The sequence below is a fragment of the Microtus pennsylvanicus genome, chromosome 4 (assembly GCF_037038515.1).
Source record: "Microtus pennsylvanicus isolate mMicPen1 chromosome 4, mMicPen1.hap1, whole genome shotgun sequence".
Taxonomy (NCBI): Eukaryota; Metazoa; Chordata; class Mammalia; order Rodentia; family Cricetidae; genus Microtus; species Microtus pennsylvanicus.
Genome location: NC_134582.1, coordinates 123,417,184 through 123,431,600, shown reverse-complemented (window position 1 = coordinate 123,431,600; position 14,417 = coordinate 123,417,184).

Here is a 14,417-nt window from a genome sequence, read left to right as displayed (position 1 = left end):
CATGTACACACTGTGTTTGAAACATACAGGACAGAATGAATTAAAATAAAAGACTGACAGTCCAGCAAAGATGGTTTAATGCCACTCAGTAGCTTATTTGGCTTGTTTTTCCTTGGAACACAAACATCAGACAGTAAGGAGTAGAGCGTGCAATGGGAGACACGAACCAAGAGAAATGCAGAGCTAGCAAGGTTGTGCTAATGTAGTTTAAATAATTCATTTCTCACACTGGTGTACTGAGAGAAGTTTTAGGTTGAACGAGATTCTAAGCTATCACTATTAGATCACCTCACTATTAAAAAAGGATTTGAATAAATTTTGTTTATAAAATAAAACAAAGGGTCAGTAAATTACAGACTTGGGAGCTTGAAGTGGGCTTATCTAAAAAAATATATAAGGAACAATCTAAAAAATGCTAAGTAGTTCTTAAAAAGAAGCCAACGTGCATGTATGTGTGCATGCGTGTGTGGTGCGTACACGTGTGCACACATGTAGAATGTGCCCGGGGTTCACTCGATATGGAGTGGAGAGGAGGTTAGAACTCACACTGCAGAGAGGATCAGTGTGGGGTTGGAGGCTGTGTTAGTTTCTTCCTCTGTGAAAACAGCGGAGAGGGTTCTGAAGGAGGAAAATTTTCCTTGCCTCACAGTTTCAGAGGTTCGATTCCATTGTGTTTTGATCTGTGGCAAGGCAGTGTGTCTTGGTGGGAGTTTGAGGCAAAGGAAAAATGCTAGTGGCAGACACACAATGAGGTCTGGGCAGGGTCGCTACACACCCTTCAAAGGCATACCTCCAACTTATGATTATAGTCTTTGCTGTCAACTTGAGGAAACTTAGAGTCACCTAGGAGACAAACTCCTGGGTTTCTTTATGAAGGTGTTTCCATAGAAGTGAGAGTGATACTGTTGTCTGATCTGGTGGTGGACTGAGTTCGAATCAGGAAGCAGATGAGTCACCAGTGTTCATCTCACTGCTCCATGACTACAGAAGCAATGTGAACACCTGCATCCATTTCTGCAGCTAAGCCTTCACCCTGATGGGTTGTGTCCCTTCAAACTGTGAGCCCAAGCAAATCTTTCCTTTAAGTTCCTTTTTGTCACCCTGGGCTTCAGAAGTGAGCAATGTAACCAATACGTCCAATGGCCTAACCGCCTCCCTCTATGTATCCTCCAAACATTCCACCACATCCTGATAGTGCCCAAATCTTCAACACATGGACCTCTGCCTGATGTCCCAGACTGAAGCAATAGCTCAGTGCTAGAATGCTACCTAGCATGCTGCAGGCCCTAGGTCCAATCTTTGATCTACAAACTATTTGACAAAGGTCAACAGATGAAAGGAGACAGAAGAGGATAGACTGGACCCCATGTTCAGGAAGAAGACAGAGGGGCATCTGGGAAACCAGGCCAAGTACAGAGAGTTCTGTTAAGATGTGCTTAAGAGTGAGGCAACGGAGGAGTCAAAGGATCTTCAGAAGGTTTAAAGTTGGGTTTACATTTAAGCCAGAGCTGTAGCCTCACCCTAGGCAGACACTCAGAGGCGAACTAATTTGTCAGCACACACACACACACACACACACACACACACACACACACACACACACACCATAAACACTGCCTCATACCACAGCTAGCTCCTCCCTGATAACGGAGCTTGTAAATGACATGGGGAAATTTGCTGCCTCAATAACCAGCAGTTGACAGTGCTTTACAGAGCACTGAGTTGAACTAATTTTACATCTCTTTACTGTGGTGTTTTTAAACTGAAGGCACAGGTTTGTCATAGTACAGATTGAGTTCAAAATGCTTCTTATGGGTGAGAAAGAAAAAGAAAGTACAATGAATTTTCATCTGGTCAGCTATGGGACCAGTTGTTTCAACGAATCTAACCTGGAAGACAGAACGAGGGCTTGAGAGATGGCTCAGCTGGTAAACTGTTTGCCTTGTAAGCATGAGGTTCCAGATTGTTCCCCGGAATCCATCTGAAAATGCTAGGGCTTGTTGGTGTTGGTGTGTGCTTGTCATTTTAGTGCTGGGAGAGGAGAGGCAAGACGGTCTCTGGGACTCCATGTCCAGGGAGTCAAGCCTAATTGGTGGGCTCCAGGCCAACTGTAGCCTGTCTCCAAGGAAATGGACCCTGATCTCGAGGATGACATTGAAGACTGCTGGAACAGAGATTTCAAAACTGCATTGTGAGCATAGAATCTGAACACACAGTTCAAAAAGGTGAAGCTGGAGAGGATTTGGCAGCCATTCAAGTATGAATCCAGAGAGAAGGTTGTTATGGAGTTATTATCCTATAGAGACTCCATGTGAGGAAGGAGGAACAGAGTCTAAATTCAGGGAGAGAAATCAAAGGTTGGAGAAAGCCGGGCAGATGGCCAGTTTCTGCTGCAGAAAGATGAGCAGGGGTAGGCTTGCTCTGAGAAGGCCAGGGCAGACGGAGTTCAAATGGTTGAAACTGGGCCCCTCTGTAGCTCACCCCAGGAACACTGAGCATCTGCCAGCTGTTCCTTTGAGGTGTAATTTGGCAGCATTCGCTGGCCTAAGACGGGTCGGTACCAGGAATGCTTCGGCTTCCTTCTGCTGCATCATTTAAGCAAGTAAATAAGTCTCCTGAGCCTGTTTGTACAGGGTTCATTTGGAGGTTCTTTGGCTCTGTGTGCTGTTGTCTGGGCCTGTAGTCAAGCAGAGACTCCTCTAGGCTATAGCATCCTGGACCTCACTAGGGGCTGGAAGACCAGCATCTGAATTCTCATCTCTAGAGAATTGCCACATGATACACACAGCAAATTGGGTCTCAAGATGGGCATTCTGAATACTCAATAGTGTAATCTGCAGACCTCTAAGTTCCAGCCTTGAATTCCATAGGTCTATAGTGTTTAATTGGGTAAATCAAGACTGAGGGACAGAACTGATTCAAAGGAAAGAAAATAATTTCCAACTCCAATATGAAGAATGAAAAAGAATTTGGAAACCACCTTTAGGCTAGGGGATATTCTATCACGGAACTATATCCCAAGCCCATTGGGGATGTCTTTAATAACAAGGAGAAGTGGGTGAGGCAGAAGGCGTAAGGAAACAGACTTTCAGAAACTTGCTGCCAAAGTAGAAACAGAGCCGGCGGTGGTGGCGCACACCTTTAATCCTAGCACTCGGGAGGCAGAGGCAGGTGGATCTCTGTGAGTTCGAGACCAGCCTGGTCTACAAGAGATAGTTCCAGGACAGGCTCCAAAGCCACAGAGAAACCCTGTCTCGAAAAACAAAAACAAAACAAAGTGGAAACGGATGCTTAATAAAAGGTGCTCCAGAGGTAATTTAAAGCTACTGTGAGGAACGTTGCAATAAATGGGACACAGCCAAGTCTCATCGGACAGTGTTTGCTCTGGATGGTGCCACTGTGACTATCAATGCTGTGCCTGTCGTCAAAATGCCTGAACTTTACACAGAGGCCACTAGCCATGTTTCAGGAAGGGCCTGCTGGGATTCTTGCATCAGGATGGTAAACGGCTAAAAGACAAACTTGAAGGGCGCTATAGGGAGCTAGGAAACAACTTTCTTCTGTTTTTCAGTTGCTTTAGATCAGGATAGCCCAACTGAGATGTGAATAGAGAAGGCTAACCCAACTAGATATGAACAGAGGTGGATAGCGCAACTGAGATGCGAATAGAGAAGGCTAGCCCAACTGAGATATGAATAGAGGTGGAAAGCCTGTCTGAGATATTAATAGAGGAGGCTAGCCCAACTGAGATATGAATAGTGGGCAGCCTAAGAACACAGATCTAAAAGAGAAATATTTTGGATCAGTGTTATTGTACAACATTCTTACAGCTGGAACAATTAATCAGTTTTTAAAAATTCTCTCATTTTACTATGTTTAAAAATATACTTTTATGCCGGGCGATGGTGGCACACGCCTTTAATCCCAGCACTCGGGAGGCAGAGGCAAGTGGATCTCTGTGAGTTCGAGACCAGCCTGGTCTACAGAGCTAGTTCCAGGACAGGCTCCAAAGCCACAGAGAAACCCTGTTTCGAAAAACTAAAATATATATATACTTTTATTAATTCTTTGACTCATATGCTACCTCCACAAGCTCACAGCTCCTCAAGACTGGAAACCAAAGAAAACGAGGCAGATGAAATGTCAGAAAGCGCTTTCAGGTCAGACTTTTCACCAAGAAACGACTGGATCGGGTCAAGGTGAGAAAATCAGTCAAGAGCTAGACAAGGAAGTTAGCAAAGTGGAGGAAGCAGACAGCAGTTCAGAAAAGAAACCAAACACCATGGAGGGGAAAGTTCAGCTTCCAAGCGAGGAATGGTGTCTTCAGACAGCAGTCGTGTGGTTAGCAAGGCCGAGCGAAGTTAGCTGGGACAAGCACCTGTCCATCACACATCTTCATTTCCCATCACCTCTGCCCCTTTCCGTCAACACCTAGCAACATAGGCTAGCAGGAGCCGCTTCCTCACAGCATGAAGCAAACACGTGTTTGTTATCAACGGGTCAGCTACAGGAAACAACAGTGTGTTCTGCAGGAAGTGATGAGTAAGAAATGGTAGGGAGGATGTTTTATCTTATTGCATATTTGTGGGAAAATTCTCATTTTCTCTGAAATTTCCATTGCTTGTATTCTGTGGGTTTTGCATAGTATGGGCAGCCCAAGTCATTTGCTATACTTTCTAGAATGTCTCCACTAGGTGGCAGACAGTCGTCATCACTTCAGGACTCGTGTACAGGACTAAACTGAAGGAACTCGCCAATAAAAAAGGGCCTCACGCTGGGAGCTGATGGTCAGTCCAGTTGTTACTGGGACAATAATGCAATCAGGGCTTTACTGCCATGTCATTAAATAAGTACACAAATACTATCATGGGAGCAATTTATAGGAAATTAAGCCCTTTCTATACAAAATATTCACATGAAATATTCACATCGTAAAACTGTTACAGATTGACTCTGACTATATACACATGCAGTGTGTGTGTGTGTGTGTATGTGTGCATGTGTGCGTGTTATGAATATATAAGGATATGTAAAGGTTCATATAATAGCGTAGATACAGCAACTATGTAGAGGTATTGTGATAATTAGTTTCACTGTCAACTTGACACAGCCTAGGATAACCTGGCAGGAGGGTCTCAATAAAGGACTGTCTAGATCAGCTTGGCATCTAGATGCTTTGTGGGGAACTGACTTCATTGTCTAATTGAGTAGGAAGACCCAGCCTAAGAGTGGGTGCTACCACTCTATGCTTTGAGACCCTGGGCCATAGAAGAGGGAAGCTAGCTGAGCATTAAACATGCATGCATTCACTTCTCTCTGCTCTTGACTGTGGATGCGAGTTGACTTGCTACTTCAAGATTTTGCCAGTGTGATGTCCCTCTAGTGAGGGACTGTAACCTAGGATGGTAAGCCAAAAACAAACTTTTCTCCCCAAAGTTAATTTTTGCCTGGCTGCTTGACCACAGCAACAGAAATGAAGCTAGGGCAGATATGTGGGAACAGATATTTAGAAACAGTATTCAGAAACTAGGCGCATAAGTCAGAAAGTGTGGAGGTAGAGTAAATTCTTGAGCCAATCAGCTAACTGATATCCCCTGCACTGGAAAGTGTGGGTGTAAATGAATTTAGCACATTTAAAAATATTAAATGTCTCTGAAGATTTAGTCAAGGAGCCTTCTTCTTCTGAAGACTTTCTAGACACGGCATCGAAAGTCACTGCTAACTATTACAGCCCATAATAGGCTGTCACTCAGGAGCCCAACCATCAAAATATCTCACACAAATTTTTTTTGGAAGTTACTAGTTTTCTCTACAACTTCACCCAAAATACTGTACTTGTTAAAATTTTATTGATGTGGGGAGGAGGGTGATGGGAGGTTGCTATGGAGACCAGAGGAAGATGTTGGGTGTTTTGCTCTGTCACTCTGCCTTATTCTCTAACACAGCGTCTTTCACCGAATCTGTTGCCGTGTTGGTGGCAACAACCAGTAAGCCCCAGTGACCCAGGTGTAGGTGCAGCCATACCTGGCTTTTTCCATAGGTACTCAGGTGTAGGTGCAGCCATACCTGGCTTTTTCCATAGGTACTCAGGTGTAGGGGCAGCCATACCTGGCTTTTTCCATAGGTACTCAGGTGTAGGGGCAGCCATACCTGGCTTTTTCCATAGGTACTCAGGTGTAGGTGCAGCCATACCTGGCTTTTTCCATAGGTACTCAGGTGTAGGGGCAGCCATACCTGGCTTTTTCCATAGGTACTCAGGTGTAGGTGCAGCCATACCTGGCTTTTTCCATAGGTACTCAGGTGTAGGGGCAGCCATACCTGGCTTTTTCCATAGGTACTCAGGTGTAGGTGTAGCCATACCTGGCTTTTTCCATAGGTACTCAGGTGTAGGTGCAGCCATACCTGGCTTTTTCCATAGGTACTCAGGTGTAGGTGCAGCCATACCTGGCTTTTTCCATAGGTACTCAGGTGTAGGTGCAGCCATACCTGGCTTTTTCCATAGGTACTGAGCTCCAAACTCACGTCTTCAATCTTTCATAGTGCCTGGTCTTACTCGCTGGACCGTCTCTCCAGCTCTTCCCCATCTTGTATCCTGAGCCAAGATCTCTCAGCTGACCTGTAACTCACAAAGAGTGCAGGATGGCTGGTCAGGGGGCCTCCTATCTCTGTCTGCCTGCGCTGGGGTTGTAAGCACTCCCTGCCATCCCTGGTTCTCTCTCTCTCTCTCTCTCTCTCTCTCTCTCTCTCTCTCTCTCTCTCTCTCCCCTCTCTCCTCTAAATTCAGGTCCTCATGATTGCAAGGCATGTACTTTATTGACATAGTCATCTTCCCATCCCCGTGAGGACCGTTTTGATCTTGGGACGTGTAGAGACACATCCCTATGTAAGATGTTTCTCTCTCTTCTGAAGCACAAGGAGCAGGCTTCAAGGTATGACACGAAGTGAATGTTCTGATGGTAGGAGGCCGGATGAGAGATGCTCCTGTCCTCAGTTCCAGAAACTGTATGTTCTTTACACGGCGAAAGGGATTTTGTAGGTGTAGGTTAAGTCAAGGATCTTAAGAGATGAGATCTGAGTGACCAGGGTTACTCCAATGATCACAGGGTCAGAGAGAGAGAGAGAGAGAGAGAGAGAGAGAGAGAGAGAGAGAGAGAGAGAGAGAGAGAGAGAGAGAGAGCAGGAAGATCAAAAAGGAGGTGTGCGATGAGAAGGGAAAACAGTATGGAGACCGAGTGTGGAGGGATGTTGTTGGGTGTTGGGGCTGCGGTAGCTGGAGAAGTAGGTGAAGGATTCTGCCCCGCAGCTTACAGAGGCAGTGTAATACAATACATTTGTGCTGTATTAAATAAGTGTGTGCTTTGTTGTATCAATAATAACACAGAGAAATTCTTTGTCTTCTGCCACTGATAAGTGCATCATTGCACATAAAATCGATCATACCTACTTCCCTGCTGTAACTACAAGATCATCTTTGCAAGACCTTCCTTTCTGTCTGTATGCTGGAGGTTGAAAACAGGGCCTGAGGTATGTCAAGTATGTGCTCTCCTACTGAGCTGTGTGCTACTGAGCCTAGCGATGAACGGTTTTTGGACTGTTCTTTGTTTTGTGTGTGTGTGTGTGTGTGTGTGTGTGTGTTTGTTTGTTGCCCAGTAATATGCCCAGTGGCATTTTCTTTGTTACTCTCGGTGGCTGTGAGAATTTAGTAACTCTGAAAGATTTGGAATCTACTAGAACAGAGATCAAATATGCAATAAAAGTACAGCAGCCGCACGAGGAAATGAAAGTTCCATAGCTGTTCTTCAGACAATCTTGGATTTATTAAATCCCAGCTCTACTGTTTATAGCTTTGTCCTTTTGGGGAAGTTGCTGCATTTCTCTGAAGCTGTATTTTTTCTGTGCTATGCAGATTATCTTCAGGAGCAAATAAGGTAAGGCATGGAAAACACTTCGCATTATGCTGGCGTGTGGTCCATAAGTTGTCTTTCCCTTTTGTGGTCATGAAGTCACATTAGACACGCTCCCGATAGAAGGGAGATATGTGCTGGTATTCCTGTTGAAATGGTGGCAAAACCTTGAAAAACATTTAAATAAGAGCGACTGGTGGGGCCTAGTGGCACATATATGTAATCCTACCATAGGGTAGGCTATGGCAGGAAGGTCATAAGTTTGAGACCAGCCCGGGATACATAGCAATAATTTGTGTCAAAGGATATAATAGAGTTGAGATAGACGATAGATAAATAGATAGATAGATAGATAGATAGATAGATAGATAGATAGATTACATTACAAGGTTAAATCAGGAAGCAATATCAGAATAGAGAAATAACCATGTATAATAGGACCTCAGAGGCTAGCATTCTCCTTTGATATAATGTCATGTACAGTTGGTAGAAGAAGCTAAGAAATGCTATCTGTATTCTTCATTTCTGACAGTACTGGGGAATCAAACCCCAAGACCAAACAAACAATACTGGGCAAACACTTGACCACTCAGCTAAATCTCCAGCTCTTTTTGTTGTTTCTGATAAGATCATTAAAAGTAAACAAGATATACGGTAGAGAAAATGTAGAAAGAGGCCAACACACACACACACACACACACACACACACACACACACACACACACACAATCTGTATGACCACTTGACCACTTTTCTGCTGCTGTGATGAAATACCATGATGAAAGACAGCTCAAGAAAGACAAAGCTACTTTGGTTTAGAATTCCAGATGGATTAGAATCTGTCAGGGCTGCAAGCAGCAGGCATAGAAGCAGGATCAAGGAATGGAGACATCATATCTTTGGCCGCAAGCATGAAACAGGGGGCAAACTGGAAGTGGGATAAGGCTATAAAATCTCAAAGCCTGCTTCCAGTGCTGGATTCCCTCCAGCAAGGTCAACTTCCATAAACTGTTACCAAGTGTGAAAAAATATTCAAATACCTGAGCCTATAGGGGACATTTATCATTCAAGCCACCGTAACATCCAACGCATACATGCACATACATATGTGTGTACTCAGACGCACACTATCACACAAACACACAGAGCCCCTGGAAAATATCAGGTGTATCAGGAAGACATCTTTCTTTGCCCTCCAGGCTTCATTTACTAAGAACATTCTAGAATTTAGAATTTAGAACTAACCCAAATGATAGGTGGGAAGAAAATGAATTCTAAGTTGAGGAAGAAAATAATGCTTTACTTCTTTGAAAAATGAAACATATATATATGTTCATCATAAAAAGGAATCAAGTTATGTTATCTTCCAGAAATTGTATTAGGAGAATTACATTGTTCTAAAAAAAATTACATTTTCTCTCATTTGTGGATCTTAGATGTTTGTTTTGTTTTATTTATGTGTTCCTGTGTGTGCATCGCAGGCCTGTGGCCATCAAAAGAGGGCACTGAGTGTCCTGGATCTGGAGTTACAGGTGTGCCACCACCACGAAAGTGTAGGGAACAAAGCCCGGGTCTCCTGGGAGATTAGCAAGTGCTCTTAACTACTGAACCATCTCTGCAGGTCCTGGATTTTATATGGATAAAATCAAGAATGTGCAGGTAGCAGGGAGGTAGAAGTAAAGCTGGTCTACAGGAACAAGGGGACTAACCTAGCACAGGTAAAATGGAAAGGAGTGGTGGGGCGTGGGAGATATGTACTTGAAGTTTATTAGATCCTTGTATGAATGTGGCCTTAGGCAATCCTGTGTAATACCAGAAAAAAACATAGGAGAGGTATTCAACAGTTTTCATAAACTGGCAAGAGTCAAGGTTGTTCTAATCAGACATCTTGGAGATTCAGGAAGAGAAAGGATGGCATTATTTGCCCAGCAAGTCTGTACCATGTGTTTGGTACCTGTTGCACACGTTGCATGCCACAGAGGCCCCCTTTCTGCCAGCCAGGCAGCCTGCCCATCAACATTTCCAGAGAACCCAACAACGCTGCCAAGGCAGGTCCTGGTTAGAGCTGGTGTGATATATCTCTCAGCACCACCCACAAAACCCACACTCTCTGGGAGCCAGAACACTTCCAGAGACAGGTCTGTGTTGGCAGGGGAAGCTCTCTGGAGCTCTCCCAACATCTGCCTGAGACACATCTGGCAGCCCTTCAGGTTGAAAACACTCTCTGGGGATTACCTTCAGGTGTTGCTGGGTTCTCTGACTTCAGGCTTTAGTGTGACAGAAAGTACCAAGTGGGTAACAGGAGACAAGGGAGAGAGGCCATGTGTCTTGTCCATCGGTGTTTGAAAACCCCTCTGTGCTATGCCAAGTGATAATTCCATGTCAAAGCTGAGAGCTCTTCTCTGGAGCACCAGTGTTGCTCTGGTCATCTGTATCAGTTACTTTTGTCATCGTTGTGACCAAATACCAGAAAAGAAACAACTGAAGAGAAAAAGGTTTATTTTGGTTATGGTTCAAGGGACATAGTCCACTATGGTAGCGGAGGGAAGTGAGGTAGCTGGCCACATGGCCTCCACAGTCAGGTAGCACACACAGAGACAAACATTGATGTTCAGCTTTCCTTTTTATTCAGTCCAGGACCCCAGACAGCCCATAGGATGGTGCTACACACAGTCAGGATGCCTTTTTCCACCATAACTTACCTAGAATATTAGTCTAGAAAATGCCCACAGATACACTCAGAGATTTGTTTTATTGGCAATCCCAGATTTTGTAAAGATGACAGTACTATCACTACATCATTTCAAAAGAAAATTAGAATGACTCTCCTTTTGATTACAAGATTTTTGATCAATGTGTCTTTCTGTAGAGATGAATGGTTGCTCACCTGCAAATGTTTCTGCAGAATTACTAGCCTGGCTTTGAATTCTTTATGAACACAGATCTGAGCAGACATGGTAGCTGGCTCTTTTCAGCGAGTGACAGACAGTGAAACTCCAGCTCTGATTTTTGCTGTTGCTGCTGCTGTTCACCTCTGGAAAACAAGGCAAAATGGACATCAACTGAGCCTTCTGATGTCTTCAGGAATCTATTAAAATGTACTGCTACAATCCAGACATGTGAGCACACTTCTGTGCACCTGGCATTGGGGAAAGTTAGGGTAGAAAGGTCAAGAGTTCAAGATCAGTCTGTCACAAAAAGTCAAAGTCTGGGATGTTAGCTTAGTGGTTGAGAGCTGGTAGCCATGTTAGAGGAGCAGTAAATGGCAACTGAATTTCAGGTGTCAGCCTACCGGAAAATCCCTGACTGGTGAATCTCGGATAGGAAAGCTCTGAAGACCACAGACTCCAGAATGCCTTTTCCTTCTGCTGTGTCTTCATATGTTTGCTGCTGCTGTCTTTCCCTAGTATCTGGCATGGTGTGAATGGGTGTGGGGAGACTCCCACTGTCTGTGATGTGGTGTGTTTATCTCATGGAAACATCCTGTTCTACTGGGCATTTTTACCCATGGGCTATGATGAAGATGATTTCTTCTTAAGCTGTGTTGTCCAGTTGTTAATGATAATGTTAGTCTAAATAGAGTTTTGATGATTAAACATAAAGCAAGACAGTGTCACACAGCTAGAACACAAGAGTTTCTATTGAAGAGCCACATAGACTGTGACTTAGGTTAATGATTCAGGAGGACAATTGAAAACAATAGCCCAGCTAGCTGAAATTCTTTTAACCTTAATGCTGGAAGATGCGTTCACAGATTTTGGTGTGCATTATTAGCTGAAACAAAGCCATATAATAACTGCAGGTTAGATCAAGATGTTTTGCTAATAGCTTTGAGGTGAAAAACCCAAGAAGACAATCTGAAGTTTTAGAAAGGTACATAGGTGAGTCAGGAAACAAGAACAAAAAAGCCCAGTTAGGGACACACGTTTCCTACCAGGGTTTGTTGATGATCAAAGGTGATGATTTATTCCTTATACCCATTTCTGCCCACATTCTCCTGATTAAAAACTATTGATGAGTGGGTATGCACTATAAAGATTTAAAGTAGAATTGACTGATTCTTTTCCATACATAAAAGTTTAGATTTGTGATTCCTTTAAGATTTCTTTTAAGATTACATTTCAAGATAAGTGATAAAGTGATTGGTCCTTTCTTTGTAACTGCAAAATGCAGTTTTCCAGTAAAAGACTTGATGGAGAAGAATATCTTGCTTGCCTTCATGGTTAATCTATAACAAGTTGCTTGGATATGAATGTATGTAGGTTCTTCCATTAATTTATTTCTTACCTGTAATATGTAAAATGTTTAATCATGTAAGGGATATGGAAAACATGCTGTTTTTGCTTTTTTATTGATTTTTATTGAGTTCTACATTTTTCTCTTATTCCCTTCCTGCACTCCCCTCCCCTTCAAGCCTCTCTCAAGGTCCACAAAACATGCTGTTTTTTACTAGTGTTCATCGTAATCATCACTTGAAAAACAGAATGTGACCACATTGTAATTTTTTTATTGCCTGAAAGATTTTGTTGGGATATGTAAGCTGTAAGGGAAAGAATAAAGATAGAATTAAAATGGGTTAAAAGGAAACCATCAAGAATGAGAGAGTTAGAAGGGGAACATCAAGAAAGAGAAAATTAGGAGGAGAACATAAAGAGAGTTAGAAGGAGAAGGAAAGCATCAAGAGAGGCAGAAGGGACAGTTCTGGATAGAGAAAAGAAAAGAGAATATAGAACACAGAATAAAGAATAGAGAATAAAGAATGAAATCATCAAGACAGTGTGTCTTTTCCCCCAACCCTCTCAGATAAAAACATCTAGTACACAGGACTCTTTGGATTTTCCTTGGAGCCCTGCGCTGCAGGAGGCTGGCCCCCCCAGGCAGTGGTAACAGTTGAGTACACATCTCTAACATGTACAAAGACCTAGATTCAATCCCTACAATGTGGCCCGAGCCCTGCATCTTATAAACCTTTCTCAAGGGAGAGAAACGTGTGAGTACTGCTGAAGGAGGCAGGGGTTATTTTCAAGTAGAATTTCGGTAGAGGCTCCTTGCAGAAATAAGAGTTGGGAGTGGAAGAAAGAAAAAGGTGTAATGGGAGGAAAATGGGCGAAAACAGGGCTCTCCACACCTGGAGTGATGCTGGCAGCCACTAAGCCCCCAGTGATTCTCCACCTTTGCCTCCAAAAGCACAGAGACTACAAGTGGTCACGTGATCATGCCTGGATTTTTATATGGGTTTTGGGTATTTGAGCTTCACAGGAAGATATTTTACCCACTGAGGCATCTCTATAGCTCCTAATTTAGATTTCATTTATTTTTTAATTGATTGGTGTATATTGACTTCTATTTGATGTAGATTTACTATATTTTTATTGGTGTATATTGCGCATGGTGATGGGCTTGACAAAGAGTTTGCTTCAAGTATATCACATAGTTTCCCCATTTCCCCTCTCGTACTTTATCTCCTTTGCCCCTTTCTCCCTTCCATTGGCCCCTTTCCTTCTCCTTGTCTCCTTTTTTCTTTCATAGTATTAGAATACATATTAGTCCTTACTAAAGTATGTCTCATTTGAGGGGCAGTTTAATCCCCTCATTTTTAGGCATGGATCCAATATCTATTAACTGTCTTGGAAAATTTCACTGGGTCTTATTTTTATTATAGCTATAAACATCCCACAGAGGCCCAGGTGTGATATAGAGCAATAAAATACTACAAATTGCAAACATGTGTGATTCTTTTTAAATGAGATTATCCCCTGATATACCTACCATGGGTTGAAAACATCATCCACATGAAAGTGTATTTAGTATGCCTAATGTTGACCATCAAGGTCTTCCCTATCACACACCTGCTTAGAACACTTCCTCTAGCCTGCAGTTTGCTAAACCATCCAACCCCACATCTATTTAATAAGGAAGCACTGAGTATCTCTCACACACATAGAGATGGGTTGACACAATGCTATGCTAAATGTAAGCTACAATATGATATCCAAAATGCTTGCAGTGAACCATATTCAGGCAGATGTGTCCAGCCTTTTCACTGCAACACAGTCAGCTTCAAAGTCCATGCTCATGAGCCATTCGTGTGGGTTTTTAAAATCACAAAGATATTTCATAAAGTTTTAACTAAGCTTTTGCTTTTATTTTGGGCTATGTTCCTAGCCATCCTCAGCTACAGGCTGGACACTCTTGCTAGAGTGTTAGTTGTATATGCACATGGCTGATCTGAAGCTACAGATGGTAGTGGCTGTCCTATATTATGGGGTAGAGAGCAACTGATATTGCTGGTCTGGGGGAAAAAAGAAAACAAATCCCCCAAATCCAAGTACGGTCTCTCTTTAGTGTGTATTGCTTTGTATGGACCCTTGTGAGTTGAGGCCCTGTAACAGACAGCTCAGAACTTCTACCAAGGCATGGAGCTAGCTAGTGGGCTAATGAGGACTGCAGCCCAGCCATTTTCCTCCTCAGCACCCTGCCTCACCCGTCTGCCGCCATTTTCAGCACGCGTCC